The sequence below is a fragment of the Panthera leo genome, chromosome B4 (assembly GCF_018350215.1).
Source record: "Panthera leo isolate Ple1 chromosome B4, P.leo_Ple1_pat1.1, whole genome shotgun sequence".
Taxonomy (NCBI): domain Eukaryota; kingdom Metazoa; phylum Chordata; class Mammalia; order Carnivora; family Felidae; genus Panthera; species Panthera leo.
The window spans coordinates 52,439,865-52,467,440 of NC_056685.1; the positions used below are offsets into that span (position 1 = coordinate 52,439,865).

Genomic DNA, 27,576 nt, shown 5'->3' on the forward strand with positions numbered 1-27,576 from the left:
AAATCAACCACAGGAAAAAGTCTGGAAAACCTCCAAAAGCATGGAGGTTAAAGAACACCCTACTAACGAATGAGTGGGTCAACCAGGCAATTAGAGAAGAAATTAAAATATATATGGAAACAAACGAAAATGAAAATACAACAATCCAAACGCTTTGGGATGCAGCGAAGGCAGTCCTGAGAGGAAAATACATTGCAATCCAGGCCTATCTCAAGAAACAAGAAAAATCCCAAATACAAAATCTAACAGCACACCTAAAGGAAATAGAAGCAGAACAGCAAAGGCAGCCTAAACCCAGCAGAAGAAGAGAAATAATAAAGATCAGAGCAGAAATAAACAATATAGAATCTAAAAAAACTGTAGAGCAGATCAACGAAACCAAGAGTTGGTTTTTTGAAAAAATAAACAAAATTGACAAACCTCTAGCCAGGCTTCTCAAAAAGAAAAGGGAGATGACCCAAATAGATAAAATCATGAATGAAAATGGAATGATTACAACCAATCCCTCAGAGATACAAACAATTATCAGGGAATACTATGAAAAATTATATGCCAGCAAATTGGACAACCTGGAAGAAATGGACAAATTTCTAAATACCCACACTCTTCCAAAACTCAATCAGGAGGAAATAGAAAGCTTGAACAGACCCATAACCAGCGAAGAAATTGAATCGGTTATCAAAAATCTCCCAACAAATAAGAGTCCAGGACCAGATGGCTTCCCAGGGGAGTTCTACCAGACATTTAAAGCAGAGATAATACCTATCCTTCTCAAGCTATTCCAAGAAATAGAAAGGGAAGGAAAATTTCCAGACTCATTCTATGAAGCCAGTATTACTTTGATTCCTAAACCAGACAGAGACCCAGGAAAAAAAGAGAACTACAGGCCAATATCCCTGATGAATATGGATGCAAAAATTCTTAATAAGATACTAGCAAATCGAATTCAACAGCATATAAAAAGAATTATTCACCATGATCAAGTGGGATTCATTCCTGGGATGCAGGGCTGGTTCAACATTCGCAAATCAATCAACGTGATACATCACATTAACAAAAAAAAAGAGAAGAACCATATGATCCTGTCAATCGATGCAGAAAAGGCCTTTGACAAAATCCAGCACCCTTTCTTAATAAAAACCCTTGAGAAAGTCGGGATAGAAGGAACATACTTAAAGATCATAAAGGCCATTTATGAAAAGCCCACAGCTAACATCATCCTCAACGGGGAAAAACTGAGAGCTTTTTCCCTGAGATCAGGAACACGACAGGGATGCCCACTGTCACCGCTGTTGTTTAATATAGTGCTGGAAGTTCTAGCATCAGCAATCAGACAACAAAAGGAAATCAAAGGCATCCAAATTGGCAAAGATGAAGTCAAGCTTTCGCTTTTTGCAGATGACATGATATTATACATGGAAAATCCAATAGACTCCACCAAAAGTCTGCTAGAACTGATACATGAATTCAGCAAAGTTGCAGGATACAAAATCAATGTGCAGAAATCAGTTGCATTCTTATACACTAACAATGAAGCAACAGAAAGACAAATGAAGAAACTGATCCCATTCACAATTGCACCAAGAAGCATAAAATACCTAGGAATAAATCTAACCAAAGATGTAAAAGATCTGTATGCTGAAAACTATAGAAAGCTTATGCAGGTAATTGAAGAAGATATAAAGAAATGGAAAGACATTCCCTGCTCATGGATTGGAAGAATAAATATTGTCAAAATGTCAATACTACCCAAAGCTATCTACACATTCAATGCAATCCCAATGAAAATTGCACCAGCATTCTTCTCGAAACTAGAACAAGCAATCCTAAAATTCATATGGAACCACAAAAGGCCCCGAATAGCCAAAGTAATTTTGAAGAAGAAGACCAAAGCAGGAGGCATCACAATCCCAGACTTTAGCCTCTACTACAAAGCTGTCATCATCAAGACAGCATGGTATTGGCATAAAAACAGACACATAGACCAATGGAATAGAATAGAAACCCCAGAACTAGACCCACAAACGTATGGCCAACTCATCTTTGACAAAGCGGGAAAGAACATCCAATGGAAAAAAGACAGTCTCTTTAACAAATGGTGCTGGGAGAACTGGACAGCAACATGCAGAAGGTTGAAACTAGACCACTTTCTCACACCATTCACAAAAATAAACTCAAAATGGATAAAGGACCTGAATGTGAGACAGGAAACCATCAAAACCTTAGAGGAGAAAGCAGGAAAAGACCTCTCTGACCTCAGCCGTAGCAATCTCTTACTCGGCACATCCCCAAAGGCAAGGGAATTAAAAGCAAAAGTGAATTACTGGGACCTTATGAAGATAAAAAGCTTCTGCACAGCAAAGGAAACAACCAACAAAACTAAAAGGCAACCAACGGAATGGGAAAAGATATTTGCAAATGACACATCGGACAAAGGGCTAGTATCCAAAATCTATAAAGAGCTCATCAAACTCCACACCCGAAAAACAAATAACCCAGTGAAGAAATGGGCAGAAAACATGAATAGACACTTCTCTAAAGAAGACATCCGGATGGCCAACAGGCACATGAAAAGATGTTCAACGTCGCTCCTTATCAGGGAAATACAAATCAAAACCACACTCAGATACCACCTCACGCCAGTCAGAGTGGCCAAAATGAAGAAATCAGGAGACTATAGATGCTGGAGAGGATGTGGAGAAACGGGAACCCTCTTGCACTGTTGGTGGGAATGCAAATTGGTGCAGCCGCTCTGGAAAGCAGTGTGGAGGTTCCTCAGAAAATTAAAAATAGACCTACCCTATGACCCAGCAATAGCACTGCTAGGAATTTATCCAAGGGATACAGGAGTACTGATGCATAGGGGCACCTGTACCCCAATGTTTATAGCAGCACTCTCAACAATAGCCAAATTATGGAAAGAGCCTAAATGTCCATCAACTGATGAATGGATAAAGAAATTGTGGTTTATATACACAATGGAATACTACGTGGCAATGAGAAAGAATGAAATATGGCCTTTTGTAGCAACATGGATGGAACTGGAGTGTGTGATGCTAAGTGAAATAAGCCATACAGAGAAAGACAGATACCATATGGTTTCACTCTTATGTGGATCCTGAGAAACATAACAGAAACCCATGGGGGAGGGGAAGGAAAAAAAAAAAAAAAGAGGTTAGAGTGGGAGAGAGCCAAAGCATAAGAGACTGTTAAAAACTGAGAACAAACTGAGGGTTGATGGGGGGTGGGAGGGAGGGCAGGGTGGGAGGGAGGGCAGGGTGGGTGATGGGTATTGGGGAGGGCACCTTTTGGGATGAGCACTGGGTGTTGTATGGAAACCAATTTGACAGTAAATTTCATATATTAAAAAAAAAAAAAAAAAAAAAGACAAATCTTTGAAATTTCCAGAGAGAAAGTTTCATTTTCATAAAAAATTTTTCCAGTAACCAGTAGACACAAAAGGTTCCATTGCACAATGAGAAAATCAGCCCCAAAATGGCAGAAGAAAATTCGCAGGAAAGAAGACTACAGATTGAGCATGTCTTACCAAAATACATTGAGAAAACTTTTACAGCCAGTGGTCAAAGGTTACACAAAAGGGCAGTTCATTTTTGTATCCCGAGTTCATATAAAAATACGCTTCACAGATCATTAGTCTGTCCATACAAGCAAAAGTAATGTGTATTGCCGTTTTAAACAGACACAGTAAATCTCATTTGGTGAAAAGTCCTGAATGAGTTATTATAGAGAATTGTTTGTAGAAGGAGGTTCAGGAAGAAGGACGTGATCATTTTAAGAGAGAAAAGCTTTGTCTGCAAAAGATGCAGAGATGGTATTCTCCATTTGTGATGAGAGAGATTTGAGAGAAGACCCTGTCCTGTAAAGGGAAACAAAGGTGACAATATAGAAAATGAGCATTTTGGAAATAGAAATGTTGATTTCCATATATATATATTGCAGCCCATTTTCAGTGATTCTAGACTTAAAAATCCAACCTGATCATGCAATGCACTTTTACAAAGTTAATTTTTTTAAAATAATTAAAATAGTGCTGATCACCAATGGAGAACAGTTATTGGAATTTATTTCTCTAGAGTTTTCTGTGAGAATTTTAACCTGGCAAAGGTTTATTCTTAATACTAATTTTTATTGTTTCTATGTAGTTTTCTTATTCTTGGTCTCAGGACAGTTCCTTTTTTACTAGTGTGCAGGTGAGCTACATTTGGAATACTAACAGTTAACAGTCAGGTATAGAGCTGCTTGTTGAGAAATGAATTTGGAAAGTATCCTGAAAGTGTCAAGGAAGCTGTTGCCTTTGAGAGTGAATAGGATTCTGGGAATGAGCAGAAGTGGCTCGATGCAGGTGTGATGGCAGGCTGTTCTCTCCGTTTTGGTTGAGATCAGTTTGGAGAGTTTGGCTTTCATCATTTTATATGCAGAAAAGCCACAGGAAGCATTCCGATAAGGCAAAACATGTGCAACAATTTTATTTTAAAAATATTGAAGCCAGGTGGTTTTTTGTTTGTTTGTTTATACTTAAAATTTGCCTAGAATGGGTATCACTCTAGAAAACTTAACAGAAGTGCTCTACCATGGAGTATATGGCTGGCGAACTGCTAAACCCTTTAGTTCATTCATTCATGGAGCAAATTATTTAGTAAGGGCTGTGTGTGCATGCATGCACATGTGTGTGTGTCCGTCCCTGGGTCCCTGTGAAAAAGCCTGGGAATAGAGCAGGCAATAGGACAGATATATAGCCCTACCCTTAGGTAGCCTAGTTTATGACCTCATGCAGCAGAAAGATAGTGAACATAAAGGAACACAGGAAACATAAAGTGATAAAAGAAAGCATCTAGTCTACTCTGGAGATGAGATTTTGTTTAGGCTGAGAACATAGTAATTATGGAAGAAATAACTTTTGATTGATTTAGTGCCAATAGAATTATTGCAGGCCTCAGGTTTTTGAAAATTCTTTAATCCGTAAAGTTTTACTTGTAAAATTTCATCGTTTCCTGGCTCTCTAAATAACCAGCCTAAGAAAGAACAGACATCTGCCTCTAACAAAAACCTAAGAAATGCTTCACAAACCCAAATCCAAGGAAAATATAACTAAAGGAAATAAAAAAAGGTGGGGTCAAATGTGATAACTTTCTTTTCAACTGCTGCCTTATTTTTATTTTACTGGAAGTCTTTGGTTTTGAGATTCACATTAACGTGGTTGTTTTATATATAATTGTATATTTTAGGAATAATTTTGTGAGCCTTATTTCCTCTGTACAAATCAACTGGTTATTATTTAAATATATTTGGAATGAGAAAGTTGATGTGGAATCCTGGAATTTGTGGCCTGTTGTGTGAATTTGGGTAAGTCTTACTTTGCTCATCTGAAAAATAGGCATTTTAAAAAAATTATTGCCGTCAGAATTAAATGACATGTTGAAATTGCCTATTACAACGTCTGAGACATGATGGTTTCTTAGCAAGCATGAGGCTTCTCAATTTTTTTAGTAGTGTTACATGTGAAGTGCTTAGCATTGGTGCACAATAAATGTCAATTTGTTTTTTTCTAAATTTTGTTAGTAAAGAATAGCTATTATTTAAGGCATTCTTTTGATAATTCCAGAGAAAAGAGAGAATTACAGAATGGGACAGGAAAAACACAAAATCAAGACTGCCTCTCAAGGGAAAATATTTAAGGAATCAGTAAGATGTAAAGTGTTTGGCATGATCACTAGGAACCAAGTTTTTATAAAAATTGTTTACCATTTGAATTTAAGTTCAAGATGTCCTTGAACAATAGAGGTCAGTCCACTGTGATAGCTCAATCTTGCAGTTCTCCTGCCTTGACTGGAAGTTATAAAGCTTTATAGATTAAGTATGTGATATATGTATATATAAAAAATGATATATTATGTTCTGGGTCTGGTACTTGACACATATATATGTGGCTTATGGATTGTATCCTTTAAGTATTACATCTTTATTCTGCATTAAAAAGTGACAACTTCCAGGTGTGTGTGTGTAGATGGATTTTGGAACAGAATTAAGAGAACATCAAATTGATAATGACAATTAAATGATAAGCATAGTAATTCCTTGTATTCGGTAATTTTTATACTTTCCAAAAAACTTTTTTCTTTTTATATTTTTTTAATGTTTATTTACTTTTGAGACAATGCGAGAGACAGTACAAGCAGCGGAGGGGCAGACAGAGGGAGACACAGAATCCAAAGTGGGCTCCAGGCTCCGAGTTGTCCGCCCAGAGCCCGACCCGGGGCTCGAACTCATGAACCATGAGATCATGACCTGAGCTGAAGTCAGACGCTTAACCGACTGAGCCACTTGGCGCCCCCAAAACTTTTTTCTTTTTTAAAAAAGTTTTATTTATCTATTTTGAGAGAGAAAGAGAGAGAGAGAGAGAGAGAGAGAGAGAGAGAGAGAGAGAGAGGGAGACAGCACGCACAAGCAGGGGAAGGGCAGAGAACCCCAAGCAGGCTCTACGCAGTCAGTGAGGAGCATGGCACTGTGCTCAATCTCAGGAACTGTGAGATCATGACCTCAGTGGATATCAAGAGTTGGATGCTTAACCAACTGAGCCACCCAGGTGCCCCCCAAAAACTTTCGTATAATTAACTTTTTGACCCTCATAGCAATCCATTAGGGTAGGTGTCTTACAGTTTTCTTCTCTTCCCTTTCTCCCCTCCCCTTCCTCTTTCTTTTCTTTCTCTTTTTTCTTTTTCTTCTTTTTATGAGAAAATGGAGCCTTAGGGAAAATAAAGGACTTACTCCAGGGCACATGGACAGGAAATAGAAGACCTGGGGGATTGAATACAAGATTGTATAGACCAAGGTCAATTTATCCCCTGCTTGCTGTGTCTAAGGGAAATGAGTCATGTGCATCAATTCCCCACATACTTTCTTCATGAAAGAAGACTGTGCCTAATATTAGTCTCCTCCTACCTTCAAAATCAACTTTACGTTTGCCTTTGGAACATTCTCTGGATGGAAAGCACTGAGGATGAAGGTACTTTGGCCTGAACGCCCTATAGTTTAATCAGTAGCCTGCAGATATGGCAGCAGCAGCTTAGAAAGCCAACTCACAGGAGCTTTATTCCTTTCGCTTCCTGTAATCTTGGGCCAGATGTGCAGAGAGGTGCAGTGAACGCAGGCCTCTGTTTCTAGAAGAGGAACTCTGACGTAAATACTTCATGTATCAAGCACTTAATGAGTCTTAAAATTGGTGTCATTTGTAGTGGTCATCCACAATGTTTTATTCTCACCATTTAGTAATTTGCTCAGTTAGTTGTTGCTAATTATGATCTTATTGGGTCACAGGGAATTTAAAGTGACCTTGTTTTAAAGAGGGAGGGAGGCAAACCATAAGAGACGCTTAAATACAGAGAACAAACTGAGGGTTGGGGGGTGGGGGAAGAGGGGAAAATGAGCGATGGGCATTGAGGAGGGCACTTGTTGGAATGAGCCCTGGGTGTTGTATGTTAGTGATGAGTCACAGGAACCTACCTCCAAAACCAAGAGCACACTGTATACACTGTGTGTTAGCCAACTTGACAATAAATTATATTAAAAAAAAATAAAGTGACCTTGTTTTCCTATACCCTTTAAGAAAGAATAAGAAAGAAAGAAAAAAATAAGATTCATCTTAAAGAGAAAAAAACATTAAGAGTATGGAGCGCAGTCCATCACTCTTCCTGTAAACTCTGCACATGATAGACCTGATTTCCAAGGCTGCGTTTGGAGTAAGTCTTTGGGTCAAGTTCCCCTTACTGTTTTATACGTGCTTTTTTGTTATTAATTTAGAATGTTGAAGTTATGACTTTGTGTGTGGATGAACCATGCTTAATTTCAGTTTTGTTTTGTCTATGATTTAGAATTCAGTCATTGCTTTTCTCCACCTCGTTAACCCATTAATCAAGAGTTGACTGCATAGATCTGTTGGTTGGAAAAGTTAACTGCTTCCAAACCATAGAGATGACTTCTCTGTGTGACTTCAAATGCTAGTTTCAAGTATCAAAGAGTGTCCAGGCAAGCCAAGATGTCCTTGAACAATAGAGGTCAGTCCACTGTGGTAGCTCAGTCTTGCGGTTCTCCTGCCTTGACTGGAAGTTATAAAGCTGGAGCCAGAACCAAGATATTATGCCTCCTTCAGAGAAATCCTAAGTATAAATTAGTCAGAAATTAAATAAATCCCATTTGACAAAGGCATGAAAAATGTACTAGTGTCTTGAATATATTTAAATGCCATAAATGGTGAAATTTTCAGCTTATTAAATATGAGGAAATGATTTAAATAATAAAACCCCAAACTTCAAACTCACTATTTTCTTTTCCCACCTTCAATTTCCAGCCAGGAAATAGTGTCATAGTAAAACAATCTTGTGGTTCAACTCCCTGCTGCAAAAGAAGTATATTTAAGTTATCTTAAACTAATTCTTTCAAATGAGTGTCTAACTGATGTTTAAAACCTCTGAGGGAGATTCCATAAACTACTTTGGCAAACTCTAGCAATGTTTGAATCACCTTGCAGTAAAAGAGGGTTCCCAATATTTAAATTGACCTTCCTTGTTGATGTCAGAATATCATCCATGAGTTTGTTTTGTGAATATTAGGGGTGGAAAAGACCTGGAGACAACATAAAAAGTACGTAAAACAACATTTTTACATTTACTAAGTTATTTCTTGAAAGAAGCTTTTTATTTTATTATTCTTTCAAATATGTTGAATAGCTTTTAAATTTGTTCACTTAGGATTCTTATTAAATAAATTATATTTATGATATATAATCTTTATTTATGGTAGTATGTTGGTTTAGAAGGGTCTGAGGGCACTTTCTATCCTGAGATTTTGTGATTTTTTTTTTAGTTATGTTTGTGAATGGTAGTTATTCAAAAAACCCATTTTACCCTAAATGTTCTAGTTCTGTTTCTTGGGCTATAAATAGGGTAGATAAGATTTGGGCAAGCCTGTGAACTTTCCATTGACTTTATTAGAACAGTGTTTTCCACTGGTTATTCCTGAGGGGCAAGGTTGCATCTGATATGAGATTGGCTCAGCACAAATACTGTGTATACAGAGTAAACATGAGAATGAAAACCAGAACAAGACAAATGACAGACATTTGTAGGCCTGAAATAATATTTGTGGATTCATACCATGGTTGCCTGTCTAGTTTGTGTATATATATGTTCCTTGAATGAACTTGTCCATTCTTGAAGTTTTATATATCATTTTCATGTTATAGATTTCCAGATTTTTTTTTTGTTCTTGCCTAAACTACCCTTCTGAGAGTGTCTCTATTTGGATTTTTAGGAGTACCCAGTACTCTACACATCCAAAACTGAATCCTTCACTTAAACCTGCCCTTTCTTATCTTAGTGAATGATGTCATCATTCATTCTTGCAGTTGCTCAAGCAAGAGACTTTTTTCCATTTCATATACCTGTGCCAGTTAGGACTAGGTTTTACTCTGAGTCACAGAACATCCCAATTAATAGTGCCTTAAGTGATACTGAAGTTTATTTTAGCTGCACATAAAAATCTGAGCTGGACTAATAATTAGTTGTACTGATACAGTGCTCTATAACACAAGGACAAAAGTTCTGTATATCTTATTGCCTTGTCATGGATGGTGACATCTGAGTTCCAGGAAGCAGGTTGGAGGAAGGGAGAAAGAAGAGAGCAAAGGGCATACATGCTCTGTCTCATCAAAGAGATTTCCGGAAGCGGCTACCTAAACACTTATGCTTATCATCCCATTCATCAGAATTTAGGCTTGTGACTATACCTAGCTGCAAAAAGAAAGTGGAAGCTACAGTCTCTGTTCTGGGAAGCCACAGGCCAAGCCCCAAACTGAAGACTCTATCACCATTGAAAAAGAAGCAAATGAATATTGGGAGACAACATTTTGGACTCCCAAATATCTATGAACATACCGCTGTTCATTCATAAAACACCATCTGTTCCTCCATAAGGAAGATAACTCCCAAATTCCATTAAGCTACTCATCCAACTAAAAGTCCATGATCTCTAGGTATGCCTGGGTCAGGTGTAGCTTTCTGTGGTTTGGTAACCTGTAAGCCAAGACGCTCTGCTTCATAAGCCCTCATAATCCAATGGTAGAGAACAAATAAAATAACTGCTATAAAGTTTCTTATTCAGAAAAGAGGGAAATGAGAAAGGCATAGACCTCACTCTCCATAGCAGCTATCAAATTCTGCTGGACAGGAATTATGAAATCTTTCTTTTCTGGTATTAGAAAACCTCCTTCATTAGTCTCTCTGGTAGCTCTTGCCTTTGCTGTCTGAGAGGAATTCCCTAGTGCATATTCTCTGTGACTCCTGACTTTGTCCTTTGGGAGTTTCATTTTTTTTTCCTTTTTTTTTTCTTTCCACCTTAGAATGAATTTATTGATTGATTGATTGATTGATTTCTTTTTGTGAGCTTCAATTTAACTTCATCCTCCTCCCCGGCTGCATTGTAATGCATGCTCCTTGAAGATACAAAGCTTTCATAGTCCCTTTCATGTTGGGGCAGATTAGGAGCCCTGCGAGGGCTTTGTGGGCAGGATAGGGTAGTGGAAAGATGCATAGCAGTGGATTTAACCAGAAAAAGCTGTAAAAGTGAGAGAAAGGAGCCAATGAAGGTATTCCTGGGAACATCAACATTTAAGAATTAGATGGAGAGAGGAAAGAAAGTGATTAGGAATAGAAGGAGAACCATGAAATTATGAAAATGTGATGTCATATAAGTCATGAGAAGAGAGAATTTCTAAAAAGGTGTGTTTCAAAATACATGTATTTTATGGTCGTCAAAAAATTCATGCAAGTTGAAATGTCCATAAGGTTTGGTAATGGGTCCATTGAGACCTTGTGATGCAAGAGTAGTTTTACTAGAGAGCTGATAGGGTAGGAGTGTAAGGAGGAAACAGCAAATTTGAACTTGGTTATAAAGAGAATGGGAGGTATGGGAGAAAATCAGAAAGTTGAGGTTCACTGAAACCTTTGTAGTTTTTTTTTGCTTTACATTTCATTATTTTTTAAAAATTTATTTATTTATTTTTAAAATTTACATCCAAGTTAGCGTATAGTGCAATAATGATTTCGGGAGTAGAATCCAGTGACTCATTCCCTACACATAACACCCCATGCTCATCCCAGCAAGTGTCCTCCTTACTGCCCCTTGCCCATTTAGCCCATCCCCCACTCACAACCCCTCCAGCAACTCTCAGTTTGTTCTCTGTAATTAAGTGTCTTATGCTTTGTTCCCCTCCCTGTTTTTATATTATTTTTGCTTCCCTTCCCTTAATTTCATCTGTTTTGTATCTTAAATTCCACATATAAGTGAAGTCACATGACATTTGCCTTTCTCTGACTAAATTTGCTTAGCATAATACACTCTAGTTCCATCCATGTAGTTGCAAATGGCAAGATTCCATTCTTTTTGATTGCCGAGTAATACTCCATTATATATATATATATACACACACATACATACACACACTCCACATCTTCTTTATCCATTCATCCATCGATGGACATTTGGGCTCTTTCCATATTTTGGCTATTGTTGATAGTGCTGCTATAAACATGGGGGTGCACATACTCCTTTGAAACAGCACACCTGTATCCCTTGGATAAATACCTAGTAGTGCAATTGCTGGGTCATAGGGTAGTTCTATTATTAATTTTTTGAGGAACCTCCATACTGTTTTCCAGAGTGGCTGCACCAGTTTGCATTCCCACCAGCAGTGCAAAAGTGTTCCTCTTTCTCTGCATCCTCGCCAACATCTGTTATTGCCTGAGTTGTTAATTTTCGCCATTCTGACTGGTGTGAAGTAGTATCTCATTGTGGTGAATTCTCATAATTTTTAGGAAAGTAGAATGTCACCTTGCAGTACAATAAGGGAGATTTGATGCATATTCTACTCTGTTCCATTTCTTGGCTGTAGATGAGTAGATGTACTTTATTATGGCAGGTGGCATTGACTGGGAATTTAGGTTTCTTTTTCCTGCAAGGTATTTGGAAGATTTGAAGAGGAGAGCCTTGGCTGTAGCTCAGGTACTTTACAGACTGTGGAGCAAAATTGAAAGGCTTTGATAGCCAGAAATATTTATTGGAAAGCATTATGTTGTAACAAGATCAATTAAACATGACTATTCATTATGTAGAAGGCACTGTGCCTGACACCAATACAATGAGCATTCCTGGGAAAAAGAAACTATCGTAATTCAGACTCTACTGGTGTACACAGTCAAGTTTGATGAAGTGACTCATTTAAGTCCCTGATATGATGATCCATGTAGGAAAATTTCCTTAGGATTTGGTAGTGGCGTTAACTAGATCTTTCATGAAAAACTTCATTTGTCTTTTCCTTCTAGGTAGTAATACTGGAGAATACACATCTCCTATGCACCATGCTATGCCAAACACTTCACCTACATTTTCTCAGGATATTTTCACAATGTGTCTTTGAAGAGAGTACTGTCATAATTCCACTCCAGAGGTTAAATAACAGACCATTACATTTTGCTCTCTTTTTAGCTGCCAGGAAGTGTAGAGCAAGATTTGAAACCCAATCATAGCAACTACACTGACTTCTTTTTTGTTTTTTCTTTTACTGTAGAAGACATTTATTTTGCTTTAGGTTATAATTATTCTTAAACATTCAGATAGGAATGGCTCAATATTTTTTAAAGTTTATTTATTTATTTTGAGAGAGAGAGGGACAGTGTGTGGGGGAGGGACACAGAGAGAGGGAGGGAGAGAGAATCCCAAGCAGGCCCCACACTGTCAGCGCAGAGCCTGATGTGAGGCTCGAACACACAAACCATGAGATCATGGCCTGAGCTGAAATCAAGAGTTGGATGCTTAACCAACTGAGCCACCAGGCACTCCTAGGATGGCTCAATTTTACTTTAGGGTGGCTGACTTTAAATATATGTACACACACACACACACACACACACACACACGTCATATGTGTAATTTGCATATATGTATATGGAACGATTTTTCACATGTTTAAATTTTTTCATCCTTAAAAAAAGTTGTATTTATCATTGCTTAGTGATCAAATATATACATACCTACATATATATTTTATATATTTTATTTTTTTTATATTTGATAGAGAGAGAGAGAGAGAGACAGACAGACAGAGCTTGAGCAGGGGAGGGGCAGAGAGATGGAGACAGAATCTGAAGCAGGCTCCAGGCTCTGAGCTGTCAGCACAGAGCCTGATGCAGGGCTCAAACTCACAAGCAGTGAGATAATGACCTGAGCTGAAGTCGGCTGCTCAACAGACTGAGCCACCTAGGTGCCCCAAATATATTTTTAAGGAGAAACAGGGTACAAAAAATTACATTTTACATTTAATTGCATTCATATAGTACCATTCTATTACAATTATGAATTGAGTTTCTAATTTGGGACTTAGACTTTTGGTATTTTCACTAATTAAGTGATGATACAACATCTATAACTTATGCTTCTTAAGGCCAAGTTTATCTCTTTATACATATAATAATATTTGTAACCACATAAGTCATTTTACATGTATGTTGTTAGGAGAGAAGTAGTTAAAAATGGATATTTAAAATATCCATGGAGCAAACAATTGTGAGAAAAAATGATGTCTATATATTAATTTTCCTGGTAGATTTTAGTCTGGGGAAGCTTTTCTCTGGTTGTAGACTTTGAATAATTTTCTTTGTTGTTAAAATATGGAATTATGAAATAGTTTTTACACTGTGCATTAAAAATAACACTTTGGCCTTAATTATTATGTTTTATAGAATTTCCATTCAGAAATTTTAATAAAATATTGCATAACATAACCTACATATGACTTTCAGGCTGTCTATATGCATACAACTATTTGGCTGACTGTACTTGGTCAACTTTAATAAATGTAATTCACTACCTAAGAGATTTGGAAACTAACCTAATTTCCTCAAGTTTGAATTTAATTTGGACACATGCAATATGAATAATAATTTATAATATAGGACACTTTCTCATATCAATAGTTATCCATTATAGGATAACTAAGGGTGAATAACACTTTCAAGTTTCAGCATCACATGAATTATTTTTGAGAAGTTGAAAATAGAGATAATTGCCTTGAACTTGAAGGTTTTCCCAATTTAAAATAAGTTGGTACATTTTTCTCAATTTACAGTAAACTGGAAGGCATATGTATTAGATTGGATTGTTAATATTTCATACAACTGCATTAGTTAACCACTGTTCCCCTAGGAGGGAAGACCCATATAGGTCTCCAAAGTGTAATTCCAGAACTAAATGACCCATCACTCAGATCACTCTTCATGAATAAATGTGTAAGCAACTTTCTCATATACTTACTTTAGCAGTAAAATACATGAACAAATAGCTCATTCCATTAATATTTACTGAGTACCTTCTATATGCATGGTACTGTGTTACACTTAGGGGATAAAAAGATACATCAGACTTAAATTCTGCACTCAAATAGCCATCAGTTTAATGGGGAAAATTAGACCTGTTCATAAAATATATAAGGCCCTAATAATAGGAACAGATAAAGGGGCCCTGGGACTTAAGAATTTATATATCCCTAGGGAATGTGGCTGGCTCAGTCAGAGGAGCATGCAGCTCTTGATCTCGGGGTCGTGGGTTCAAGCCCCATGTTGAGTGTAGAGATTACTTAAAAATAAAATACTGGGGCACCCAGATGGCTCAGTTGGTTGAGCTATCGAGTCTTGATTTTGGCTCAGGTCATGATCCCAGAGTTGTGGGATAGAGCTCCACACTCAGTGCTGAGCCAGCTTAAGATTCTCCCTCTCCCTCTGCTCCTCCCACACTCAATCGTTCTCCCTCAGAAATAAAAATTTTAAAAAATATATTAAAAAGGAAAGAATTTATATATCCTGAATCAAAAATTGTTTTTTATCTGACCAAATTAAAAGTGATTAACTATAGAGTTTGAAAACCAACAAACAGAAACAAATACAACCCCCCCCGCCGCATGATCATGATAGCACATTTAAAGACATGACTAGTTTATTGAATACTGTAAACTTGGTGGGCTACAAATATAAGTGATTTTATTTTCTCCAATACTTCTGTGTCATGATGAATTCCTTATCTACATTGCTTATCAACACCTTGTTCCTATCCCATATTTTCCAGTCACTTTCCATTATTCAACATTCTGCATGGCCCACGGTGAAGCATTGATCTCATTTTCAATTCCATAAATATCTCCTCCTCTTCCTTCAGCACCATACAGGTTTAGGCCCTAAAGATTCCTCCCCTACCCCAGTAGGGAGTAGAGATAGGATGGGAGGGACATGATTTGCCTCTGGGTCACCACCTCTCCTTCCCTTTCTTCGGTTTCTGACTGGTTTCCCAGGTGTATTGGGTGAGCCAGGAGAAGGTGTAGGAGAAATTGCATTCTTAAATATGTTCTGTTGGGAGGGCAGCCCAGTCTGGCAGTGGCTCAGTCTGGTTCTCTCCACTGCTAGTCACTTCCATTCAGGGGGCAGTTTCTCTAGAGATGGTGGGTACTGTTTTCTTGGGGAGGTGTTTGGCTTCGAAGGAAAGGGGCATCTTTTTTTTTTTTTTTAAGGTTTATTCATTTTTGAGAGACAGAGACAGAGTGCAAGTGGGGGAGAGGCGGAGAGAGAGGGAGACACAGAATCCCAAGCAGGCTCCAGGCTCTGAGCTGTCCGCACAGACCTGTCTCATGGACCGCGAGATCATGACCTGAGCTGAAGTCGGACGCTTTACCGACTGAGCCACCCAGGCACCCCAAGAAAGGGGCATCTTTGGGCTCCTTTGGGAGCTGTGGTGCCAACCTCTTTTGCTAGTGGGGAATCTGGCAGCTTCACAGCTCATGTCTCCACCTGTGTGCTCTTTTTTTTCCTTCAAATTTTTAAATCCTGATTAGTTAGGATATAGTGTAATACTGGTTTCAGGAGTAGAATTTAGTGATTGATCACTTACATATAACACCCAGTGCTCAACATAACAAGTGCCCTCCTTAATACGCATCATCCTTTTTAGCCCATCCCCCCATCCACCTCCCTCCGTCAATCCTCAGTTTATTCTCTGTAGTTAAGAGTCTCTTATGGTTAGATTCTATGTTTTTAAATAGGTACAGTATTAATCATTACTAGTACTTTCACTCTATCTCATAGGAATATGCCCAGTTTGTTGTTTTTCCCTTTTTTTCTCTCTTTTTATTTCTGTCTGGGTATTCTCTACCAACTTATCTCCAGTTCAGTGAGAGATAATCAACAAGTAATTTTATAGTTCTAAGAGTTTTTGTTTGATTTTTCTAAAAATACCTTCTAGTTCTATTGTCACCTATGTGCTTTATCACATATCACTCCTGGAAACCTCTACTGTGGTTCTCTGTGCCTCTTGAGGGTGCGTGAGGACTGAGTGTCAGGTTGCTGGCCATCTTCATCTCAGTCACACTATGTCTGTCTTTGCTTTGTGGGAACCAGTGCTATGGCATGCCTCCTTGCTTTGGAAATGTGTAGTCCAGAAGTAGGCCAGAGTGTCTAAGTTCATGTATGCCCCCAAATACATCACGCTCCCTCAAGAAGTCATTGTTTCACTCCAGTGGTAAGATCAGCATGAATCCATAGATTCTACGGCCCCAGAAACACCCAGATGATAACTTCCTTTCCGAGGCAAGTGATTCTCTGGGAATTCCCTTTCACTTGGCTTCAGGGTTCAGAAACCCCATTCACCTTGAATAATTCAGTCCTAATAACCTGGGTCGTCTCTTTATTTCTTTTCCTTTCTCTTGACTGTCTATTTGACTTAGATAAAATAGTGATGGGGTGAACGTTGAATGTCAGAACCAGCTCAGCTTCTGTTTAATCAATCCTGAGCTTGTGTTTGGGTTTATTGTTTTTGATCTGCTTCGGACGTTTTATTTAATTAATACGTTTGTTCTAAATTTTGGATCCTGATTGTTAATTTTAGGGCAAAGGAAAATAAATCTTCATCAACATCATGTTACATAGACAAGTGAAATGTCCTCTAAGTTTCCATACCTAACTGTGGATGTGTCTGTTATAAAAATTTCTTTTTTAATCTTCATCATTTTATATATAATGCTTATTCAATTTTTGGTGTTGATATATGTATGTATGTATGTATTTTCATCTTTTCTGCCCTCAGAGAGTCCCCCTTAAAATTTCTTGCAGGGCTGGTTTAGTGGTCATGAACTCCTTTAAGTTTTGTCTGGGAAACTTTTAATCTCTCCTGTTTTGAATGACAGCCTTGCTGGATAAAGAATTCTTGATTGCATATTTTTCTGATTCAGCACATTGAATATATCCTGCCACTGCTTTCTGGCCTGCCAAGTTTCTGTAGATAGGTCTGCTGCAAACCTGATCTGTCTTCTCTTGTAGGCTCAGGACTTTTTATCCCTTGCTGCTTTCATGATTCTCTCCTTGCCTGAGTATTTTGTGAATTTGACTATGATATGCCTTGTTGATGGTTGGTTTTTGTTGAATCTAATGGGAGTCCTCTGTGCAATGCTTATTCAATTTTTTATCCTGACTTTTTCCAATTAAAATTATTATAGGGACACCTGGGTGGCTCAGTCGGTTAAGTGTCAGACTTTGGCTCAGGTCATGATCTCATGGTCTGTGAGTTCAATCTCCACGTTGGGCTCTGTGTTGTCAGTTCAGAGCCTGGAGCCTGCTTCAGATTCTGTGTCATGCTTCTCTCTGCCCTTCCCCCACTCATGCTCTGTCTCTCTCTCTGTCTCTCAAAAAATGAATAAATGTTAAAAAAAATTAAAAAAAAATAAAATTATTATAAAAAATAATTTCCACTTGTTATAATAAACTATTTATAAAAATAATTTTCTTTTTTTCAATGTTTATTTTTGAGAGAAAGCGTGAGTGGGGGAGGGGCAGAGAGAAAGTGAGACACAGAATCTGAAGCAGGCTCCAAGCTGTCAGCACAGAGCCTGACGTGGGGCTTGAACTGGCCAAACGCAAGATCATGACTTGAGCTGAAGTTGGATGCCTAACCAACTGAGCCCCCAGGCATCCCAAAAATAATTTTCAATGTAGAAAATTATTCCATTGTATATTTGATATTTATCATTTCACTTACTAATTAATCATTTCACAATTTTAGATCATTTAGATGGCTTCAGATAAAAAATATTGTGAATAAAACTGAGAAGAACATCTTTGTGCATACATTTCCCCCCGTTTCTATGTTGGATTATTCCATTTGTATGAGCAATAATACCTACTTTTATGAACAATAGCAGAAGTTACTGAGCTAATGTTTCTCAGAACTTTGGAGGACATTTTGTATTAAATATAGGTATAATTTGGTGTTGGTTATACTTTCTAAATGGTATTACGTCTGGGGCGCCTGGGTGGCTCAGTCAGTTAGTGTCCGACTTTGGCTCAGGTCATATCTCATGGTCCATGAGTTTGAGCCCCACATCGGGCTCTGGGCTGACAGCTCAGATTCTGTGTCTCCCTCTCTCTCTTCCCCTCCCCTGCTTGTGCTCTGTCTCTCTATTAAAAAAAAATAAAAAATTTAAAAAAATAGTATCATATCTGACCCTGGAAGACATCTTCAAATTCTTCCTTTCGTTTATAGCTAGTTTCTGTCTCCAAGTTGATTTACTATTTTGTTTTCATGGTTTGGCAGCAATTGATACATTTATTTCTGCTCTGGGATTTTGGCAGAAGCTTTCTGTGAATCTCAGAATCATGACAATCAATTTATACTCTGCCATGCAAGACCATGATCACTTCCCTGAATCTGAACAACTTGGTAAATTTTGGGGAGCTTCAAGAATGTATTTTCTGGAAACCCTGTTGGAAATCATGATTAGGCTCTTTTTAACGAGTTCTTCTAACATCATAAACTTAAACATTTATAATTTTCTGGAATACGCTTATGCCTTTTATTTAATAAATGCTTTCCTGTCAGAGTCTGAAGTGAAATGAAACAAAGTATTAGGAAAAGATAATGGCACAGCTTTCTCTTCCTTTGCACATATGGCCCAGCAGGTGTGTATGGCTTATCAGGGAACTGAAAAATTGGGCTAAATGGACACATTTCTGGAGTGTGAACTGCACAGCAGGTGATCTCTGAAGCAGACAGCCAACAGAGTGGTTACTCCAGATCTCTCCCCTGTATGGCTAGGAAAAAAAGAGAGAAACCTAAACACTGAATACAGCAAATGGATTTCTGAACCACATGTCTCTTGCAGCAGGTATCTATTATTAAAGTGGATTAGAAAAACTAATCTATGAAGATCTTTGTCATTGAATTCCTTTGCAATTTATTCCCTAGGGATTTACATTCACTTAGTTGTAGTTTTACTGATGATAAGGAAATGTACACACTGGCATTATTATGCAGCTTAGTAGGTTAAAGTTGCAGTTGAGGGGCACCTGGGTAGCTCAGTCAGGTAAGCGTCTGACTCTTGATTTTGGCTCAGGTCATGATCCCACAGCTCATAAGATCAAGCCCCACGTTGGGCTCTGTGCTGATAGTGCAGAGCCTGCTTGGGATTCTTTCTCTCCCTCTTTTCCTTGCCCTCCCACCCCTCAAAATAAATACATAAATGTTAAAAAAAGTTGCAGTTGCTGGTTGAACAGACCAAATTTAAATGAGCCGGGTTATGGCCCAGGTGGACAGATCTTGGAAGATACCTGACCAGAAGGACCTTCATTAGAGAGTGAGTCGATTGAAGAGAGCTGTCATGGATGGGTGTGGGTAGTGACTGGGAATGGTCTGATGATTTGGATCTTCAGTCAGGATACTTGGCTAATGTTATTTCCTAGGACTGTTGGTAGAGGGTGGATAGAATCATGGGGATTGTGCAACAGCAGGCTGGGTCCACAGGGAAAGGGTCCAAAAAGAATAAACAAGAGGCATAATGAGAGAAAAGTGAAGGAAATTAGAAAAATCAATGTTATGGCCCAAGCCCAGAACACGAACTAGGTTCTTTTCTCATATAGCTTTGTGTTTCTCTTTGGGAGAGTGAAATAGGGAAGGAGAAACCCAAACTGAGCTGTTTCACTGTAGTTTGAGACATTTTGTGGATCATATAAATCTCTTAAGTTGAAGGAGCATCATCTCTGCATTCATTTTTGATAACCTAAGTAGACCATACCACTTAATGATTTTACTGTATGTTTATGATGTTACCCAGTTAAAGCAGAGCTGACTCAATTAAGACAAAACAAAACAAAAAACCCTCCTCTCTCCCCACTCTATCAAGGATTAACTCAGTTCTTCTGAGCTTATGTCTCATAATGAGGGAAGATAATGAAGAAACTAATACATTGGAGGCTCCTTCTAGAGGTCTGCTGGGAAGGGCGAAGACTAAGGTAGAAATAAGTTATCAGAATCAGGCTGACGTAGAAGTGGTGTTGTAGAAGTCTGATTATGGTCGCTGTGCTTTGGCGTCTTTGATAGAAATCTGTGGGTGGGTTAGCCACGCTCAGTCCAGGCATGTTGATGAAGCCACCTTCTCTTACTATAATCTCTTGCCCAATTTGGGCTTCTTAGATTATGGTCAAACTCTGAATTTTAGAATGGTGAGCTCCTCACAGAGAGTTGGGACAGTACACACTCTATCATGATGACCATGGAGGAATATATTTAGAAAACAAATATTACAGAAAGACGCCTTTTGCTAAGTAGGGGTGAAGAAGGTGATAGAACTACAGGGGTGGCTCCAGGGACAGCTGAAGGATCATAGACCTCCAATTGTCCTGGTAGCATGGTGTGTTTGTCTGTATTACCACCACTTTGCCTGTGCTGTCAACCTGCCATCATAAAGGCAAATCATGACATGGAATTGAATTAAAATTTAAGAAAGGAGTGGGGCACCTGGGTGGTTCAGTTGGTTAAGCAGTTTCAGTTCAGGTTATTATCTCACGGTTTGTGGGTTCGAGCCCCAAGTAGGGCTCTATGCTGATAGTTGCGGAGGCTGCTTGGGATTCTCTTTGTCCCTCTCCTTCTGCCCCTCCCACTGCTCGCTTTCTATCTCTGTCTCTCAAAAGCATAAATAAATAAACATTTTTTAAATTAAGAAAGGAGAAGAGAAAAATTTGATTGAATTTTCCACAAAATGAAAAACAAATAAGGATTATATTAAAAACGAGATAAAAGATTTTACAAACCTAAATAAAGAACAACCTAAAAGAAATAAGCATGAAGTTTTTTATAGGGTTTATTGAATTTTAAAACAAAGTAATAATAAAAGTTAAAGAGCATGACAAAATTACGATCTTTTTTAATTTAATTTTTTAAATGTTTTTATTTATTTTGAGACAGAGAGATACAGAGCATGAGCAGGGGAGGGGCAGAGAGAGAGGGAGACACAGAATCCGAAGCAGGTTCCAGGCTCTGAGCTGTCAGCACAGAGCCTGACGCGGGGCTCAAACTCACAAACCGTGAGATCGTGACCTGAGCTGAAGTTGGACGCTTAACTGACTGAGCCACCCAGGCGCCCCCAAAATTATGATATTTTTAAATAATGGTAAATAAAAAGTAATGATGAGACAGAGGCTGATTAGCAGAGAAACAAAAATGATTAAACATAAAAATGTATGATTTAAAATAAAAGCTAAAAAAGACAAAGGTAAAAGCAGGATGAAGGGAGATGAGGAAGGTGAATAACAAACATGCACCAGGAAAAATAAATTTAGCATAACTGAGTAACAAGCTAAAGCCGTGCTGAGCTGCAGAGAAGAGATGTTTTTGTCAAAAGACAAAATAAAACCTGGAGAAAATGAGACAAGATATTAACTGACCCACCAGCTGGAAGCCAGCAAGTGGCAGAGTCTTAGCAGAATTCTCTGAGTTGGAAACAATTTTCCATAGTGTGAGGCCCCATTTAATAGAGTGGCTAATGGGTGAAGAACAGAGAGAGAGAGGAGCAGGTACTCATACTCCTGCCCTTCAGCACACCTTGGGCACCAGCGCCCACGTCAGTGTTGCTCAGCAATTAGGAGTGCTGGGCAGGGCCCCGGGGACTGGCAGCCTCAGCCCTGTGTGTGGGCTCCTGGGCTCTGCACCCCCCACTGCAAATTTAGGTGAAGCAGCTGTAGTTAATCCTTGATTATCCATCAGTTATGGAAGAAAGCATAGCGTATGTAATTTAAAATGATTTTTATTTGACCCCTCGGATGTGTGGTTTTTAATTAAAAACAAAAACAAAAACAAAAAAACAGAAACAAAACAAAAAAAACCAATTCATCTCATCCCACATCTCTTCCCTTCCCTCTCCCTAGAGGTCACTGCTGCTAACACTTTTCTGTTTCATTCTTGATGTTTCTCTCTGGATTTAAAATTTTTTTTTTTTTTTAACGTTTTATTTATTTTTGAGACAGAGAGAGACAGAGCATGAACGGGGGAGGGGCAGAGAGAGAGGGAGACACAGAATCGGAAGCAGGCTCCAGGCTCTGAGCCATCAGCCCAGAGCCTGACGCGGGGCTCGAACTCACAGACCGCCAGATCGTGACCTGAGCTGAAGTCGGACGCTTAACCGACTGAGCCACCCAGGCGCCCCTCTCTCTGGATTTAAAACACTTATCGGATAGTTGTATAGGACTTTGTACATAAACGATAATCATAACTAACTTTTAAATGTTTACAGTATGCTAAGAACTAGAGCTGTATTATACCATGTCATGGTCTTTACTCATTTAATCCCTGCAGCGTTATTTTGATTTTGCAGATGTGGAAGTTGAGGCCAGTGAGATGAAATAACTTATCCAAGGCCACCCAGCAAATGAAGAGTGGAATGAGGATGTGCACTTAGAATCCCTGCTCTAAGGTATTATGATTTTCTGCTTTACTAATTGGGAGGGATCATCTTGTGCCAGTTTTATAGAACTTGTTTTTTTCCCTTAGCAATATATCATGGTGTTCTTTCCATGTGAGTATATAGGGATCTACTTCATTCTCTAAATTGCCATAGAGTATTCGGCATATATCAAAACTTAACTAATTATCCCCATTTATGAGCATTTAGGTAGTTTCTAATTTTGAGTACTGGGCACATTTATTTTTTTTAATAGATGTTTATTGAGTACCTACTACATGCCAGGAATTCTTCTTGGTGCCAGGGAATCAACGGTAAACAAAACAAAGGTCTTGCTGCCATGGATTTATTTTCTAGTGGGGGAAACAGACAGTAATCAAGTAACTATATGACCTATATCAAACCATGTAAATCTGTCAGCTCATAAGGACAGTGAAGTGGAATAGACAGAATAAAGGGATATATAGTAGGAGGGTGTCTTTTTATACACGGTGGTTAATGACCTATTTTTTCTCATTTAAGAAAAACTTTGAATTTTGAGATAATTATAGACTCACTGGAAGTTGCAAAGTAGTACAAATAATACCTTACCCAGATTTCTCCATGGTAATATCTTGCATGAGTATAGTGTCATATCAAAATGAAGAAAATGATAGTGGTGTAGTCTATAGGCCTCATTCAAATTCTCCCAGTTTTTACGTGTACTCACTGTGTGGGTGTATTTGTGTACAGTTCTGTGCAGTTTTATTACATGTATAGATTCAGGTAACCAGTTATCTACTTTTAAGTTGCCATTTGAATGAAGCCTAAAGGATGCGGGGATGCTAGGCCAGGGCATATCTGAATGCAGAGTACTTTAGGCAGGATGTACAAAGGCCCTGAGATAGGTGGGAAGCAAGTGTGGCTAAAGACGAGTTTTGATGGGGGATGATCAGAAGGGAAATGGGCTGGAGGAGAGAACTCAAACCATCCAGGTCTTTTAGGCCATGATGAAGACTGGTTTTTTTACTCCGAGTGACATGTGTAGCTGTTGGAATGTTTTGAGTAGAGGAGTTATAGAATCAGACTTCTGTTTTAATTGGATCACTCTGGCTGCAGTGTGGAAGCCAGTAGACCAGTTAGGGGTATGAATCTATGATTATGCATAGTCAATTTCTCCCTTTTCTTCCATAAACAAGGATTATACATTCCTACTTTCTTGCTATTTGGTATGCAATGCCGCCCTACGGAAGTATCTCTGTGTCCCTTCTCCCCACCATTACCCATCCACCCAGTTGTCAAGCTGGATCATACAGCTGGCTCTGATTTAGTGGAATGTGTGCAGACATGAACTACTAAAGCCCTTAAATCAGATTGCATGGTTCATTTCAGAATGAAATGGTTCTTCTCCCTGCAATGAGAGAATCAGGCTGGGTTCTTGGAATGAAAAGACCTGTGAAGAGCCACAACCCATAGCAAATTTTCAGCCCTTATATAACCACATATAACCACAAGTGTGAGAAATACACATTTGATACTGTAAGCTATGAAGATATTGGGGTGGTTTGTTATTGCAGCAAAGCTGACTGATACAGACGTATATTGCAATAGGCCAGATAGTGGCGGTGTGGACTAAAGTGATAGCAATATATGTACAAACACATGAATTAGGATTTCTGTGGTGTAATTGCTGGGTTGAAGGGCATGTGCATTACTGTCAGTTTGTCCTTCTGAATGATTGTGTCAGTCTATACACCTACTGATTGTGCAAGATAATGCTTATTTCCTTACATCTTAGCAAACAGTGGATATCTATCTTTTTCTTTTTTTAATGTTTATTTATTTTGAGAGAGTACATGCATGTGGTGGGGGGAGGGGCAGAGAGACAGAGAGAGGGAGAATCCCAAGCAGGCTCTGCACTGACAGTGCAGACATGGGGCTTGAACTCACAAACCGCGAGATCATGACCTGAGTGGAAATGAAGAGTTGGACACTTAACCAACTAAGCCACCAAGTGCCCCTTTTTCCTTTTTTTAAGAATCTGATAACTAAATATGTTATTTCACTATATTTCACTATAGCATTTCCTTGATTACTAGAGAGATTGCGCATCTTTGCATATTTCTTTTTATTTCTTCTTTGGTAGCTAAATTAGGTTATCTAATCCCAACCTAATTCCAGCTCTTTTTCAATTTCTGCCATTGTTCTCCAGTTTGATAATGTGTATAACTGGATGGCTGTGTGCCAGGAAGAGCCCTAAATCTTTCACATATATTGCCCAGTTTAACTCTCACAATAATTTTTTGAGATAGGTGTCATGACAATAGATAGTATTACCTCTTATGCAGGAGGGAGCTGGGGCCTGGAGCTATAATGTGACTTGATAAGAGACGTACAGCTGGTGTTACAGTGGGACTTGAACCCAGCTCTATTCAAGACTCCAGCATTTTTTCCAATTTTCACATGGCCCCTGGGCATTAGCTCCGCCTGGACTATTTATGGTTCCCTGAACAGGTTTTGCTCTCCCTGACTCTCCTTTATTGTGCGGATGACTTATGTGTCGTCCAGATTCTTTCCAGTTCCCCTCATCTTTACAGATATTACATATTTCTTTCTTAATCATTCAATTCTATCAGGAATTTGGCAACTGGAAAATGTTTTCAGGAAGACTATGTACTTGGGAATGTCCCGAAGGACATTAGCTCCCTCACCTAGCACAGTGCAAGGCACCTCGTAGGCAGACGGTATTTGCTGAATTGCCTTGAACACAACCCTTTTCATATTATTTTATGCAGATTTTTAGTCCTTTAGAGTGTTTTAAAAATTTTGGTTTCTGTTTTATTCACCTTTTCTAATTTTTTTTTTTTTCACAACCAGTGTCAGCACCCTTCCTCACCATGTTGTGGTTTGCCGATTGGATAAGGAAGACTTCCAAGGCCCCTTCTGTGGCCTCTTCTGTCCACAGTCTGCACCTGTCCTCTCGTTGTAAGGACGGGCACTTGCAATGAGACAGAGTGGGTGAGATACCTAAAAGAGAACACAGGGAAATACATGCAACACTGAAAAACCTTCCTTGTCCCATTGCTGACGTATACCACTGCATATACCTTTCTAACGTGTCCTCTTCCCACATTGTAAAGTGCAAAGACATTCTTGTCACAAAAGGTTAATAACATATTATAGACTTAAAATAGTTTCCTTTGCCTCTCTCCTGTTGAGTCATTGAAAAAAACATGTTTCATTCCTCCTACAGGTTTAGTTGAAAATGGGCAAAAAATAGGCTTAATTTTTTCTTCTGTAGGAGTGTGTCTGCAGCAAATTCATATTGCTTCCCCATTCAGTGGCAGTAGGACTGATTCCTCCCTCCCTCATTTCTTTGTGGTGTCTACATTGTCTCTGAAAATATGTGTTCCAACTTCATTTTCCAGTGTGGTGAAACAGAGAAGTGTGTCTAACACAAAGTGAACAGGAAATAAGAAAGTGTTTTTATGCACAGAGAATGCAACTGCTATCCAAAGTCAGTTAATTAAAAAACATCAATCTATGCAAACATGAAGAAATGGTCCAGCGGGAAATTGGACCAATTTGGAATTTGGTAAAGTCTACTTATTTTCAACGTGTCTCTAAATTTGGGGAAAACATCTTGGTTGAATGTTTACATAATCATGTGATGGGATATTTCTTTAAAAATATTGTCATTATCCCCAAGCTAAGTATTTATTCTTTTGTTTAGAATTTACATAAGGTAGTAACCTATGCTTTGGAAATCACACTAGAGGGGCTCCAATTCTTTTCTGCATCTAAACTCAATATGGATGAACCTTGGATTACTATGGTATTTTACTTTTCGGATTAACATGGTGAAAAAAAAATTAAATAGCAAAGAGCAAAGGTAAGCTCTAAGAGAATTTGGGTGTTTGGATCTGGTTGCTTCTTTTTAAAAAGAATTAATATTGATTGCAAATCCTTTGGTGATCAGAAGTACAAGGGAAATGTAATCACATTGTTGGTACATGGTTCTTAGTAGTGTGAGTCAAATAATGTTCTCACAAACAATGGCAGTTTATTTATCTAACCTCATTGTTCCTTATAATGACTTTTTGGGATAATTAAGGCAGATTCCCTTAATCCCATAAATGTTTTTAGGAAAAACCTTTCTAAAATATATGGCAAACTTTCTTTTTGTTAAACTTATTGAAACTAGATGAAACTTCCTAATAGTTAAGAGAAACCTCAGAAGCATTCATTATTCTGTGGTGCTGGAGAGTCAAGAGCGCTAAAGATACAACAATAACAATCATCTTCATAGTAGTTACCATGTGTGATCATATAGGATATTGTGTGCAGGAACATTTCTGAGTGCTTTTTTCATATTAACTCATTCCATTCTTATTAGAACACTATGAAGTAAGAACCAGTATCGTTCTCATGTTGTAGATGAGTTAACTGAGACAGGGGCACAGGAAAGTTCAGTAATTGGCCTAAGGTGACTCTGCTCACAGTGGGTAGAGCCAGGATTCACGTTCAGGAAGTCTGTCCCCAGAGCCTAGCCCCTCCGGCTTTATGGTCCCTAAAATAAGCATGAGTTCAGGCTCACGTTCGAATTTTGGCCTTGCCACTTGGCAGTTGAGTGAGGAGGTTAAGTTTGCCTAACTTTTCCAAGTTCTAATTTCCTTATCTTAAAATGAGGATGATAATGGCACTGACATTACACATTGTTGCAAGGAGAGAATGAAATAGTGCAGGCAAACAGCTTGGCA

The 27,576-nt window shown here is 38.5% G+C and overlaps 1 long non-coding RNA gene across 1 annotated transcript in view; it reads left to right on the forward strand.

The window, feature by feature from the left end:
- LOC122224304 overlaps positions 1–26,942 on the forward strand; it is a 211,763-nt gene extending 184,821 nt beyond the window's left edge. Inside the window, exons 2-3 of the long non-coding RNA XR_006204717.1 lie at positions 22,751–22,849; positions 25,694–26,942. This is a non-coding gene — a long non-coding RNA (uncharacterized LOC122224304). The remainder of the gene's footprint in view (positions 1–22,750; positions 22,850–25,693) is intronic.
- The last annotated feature ends 634 nt before the right edge of the window (positions 26,943–27,576 follow it).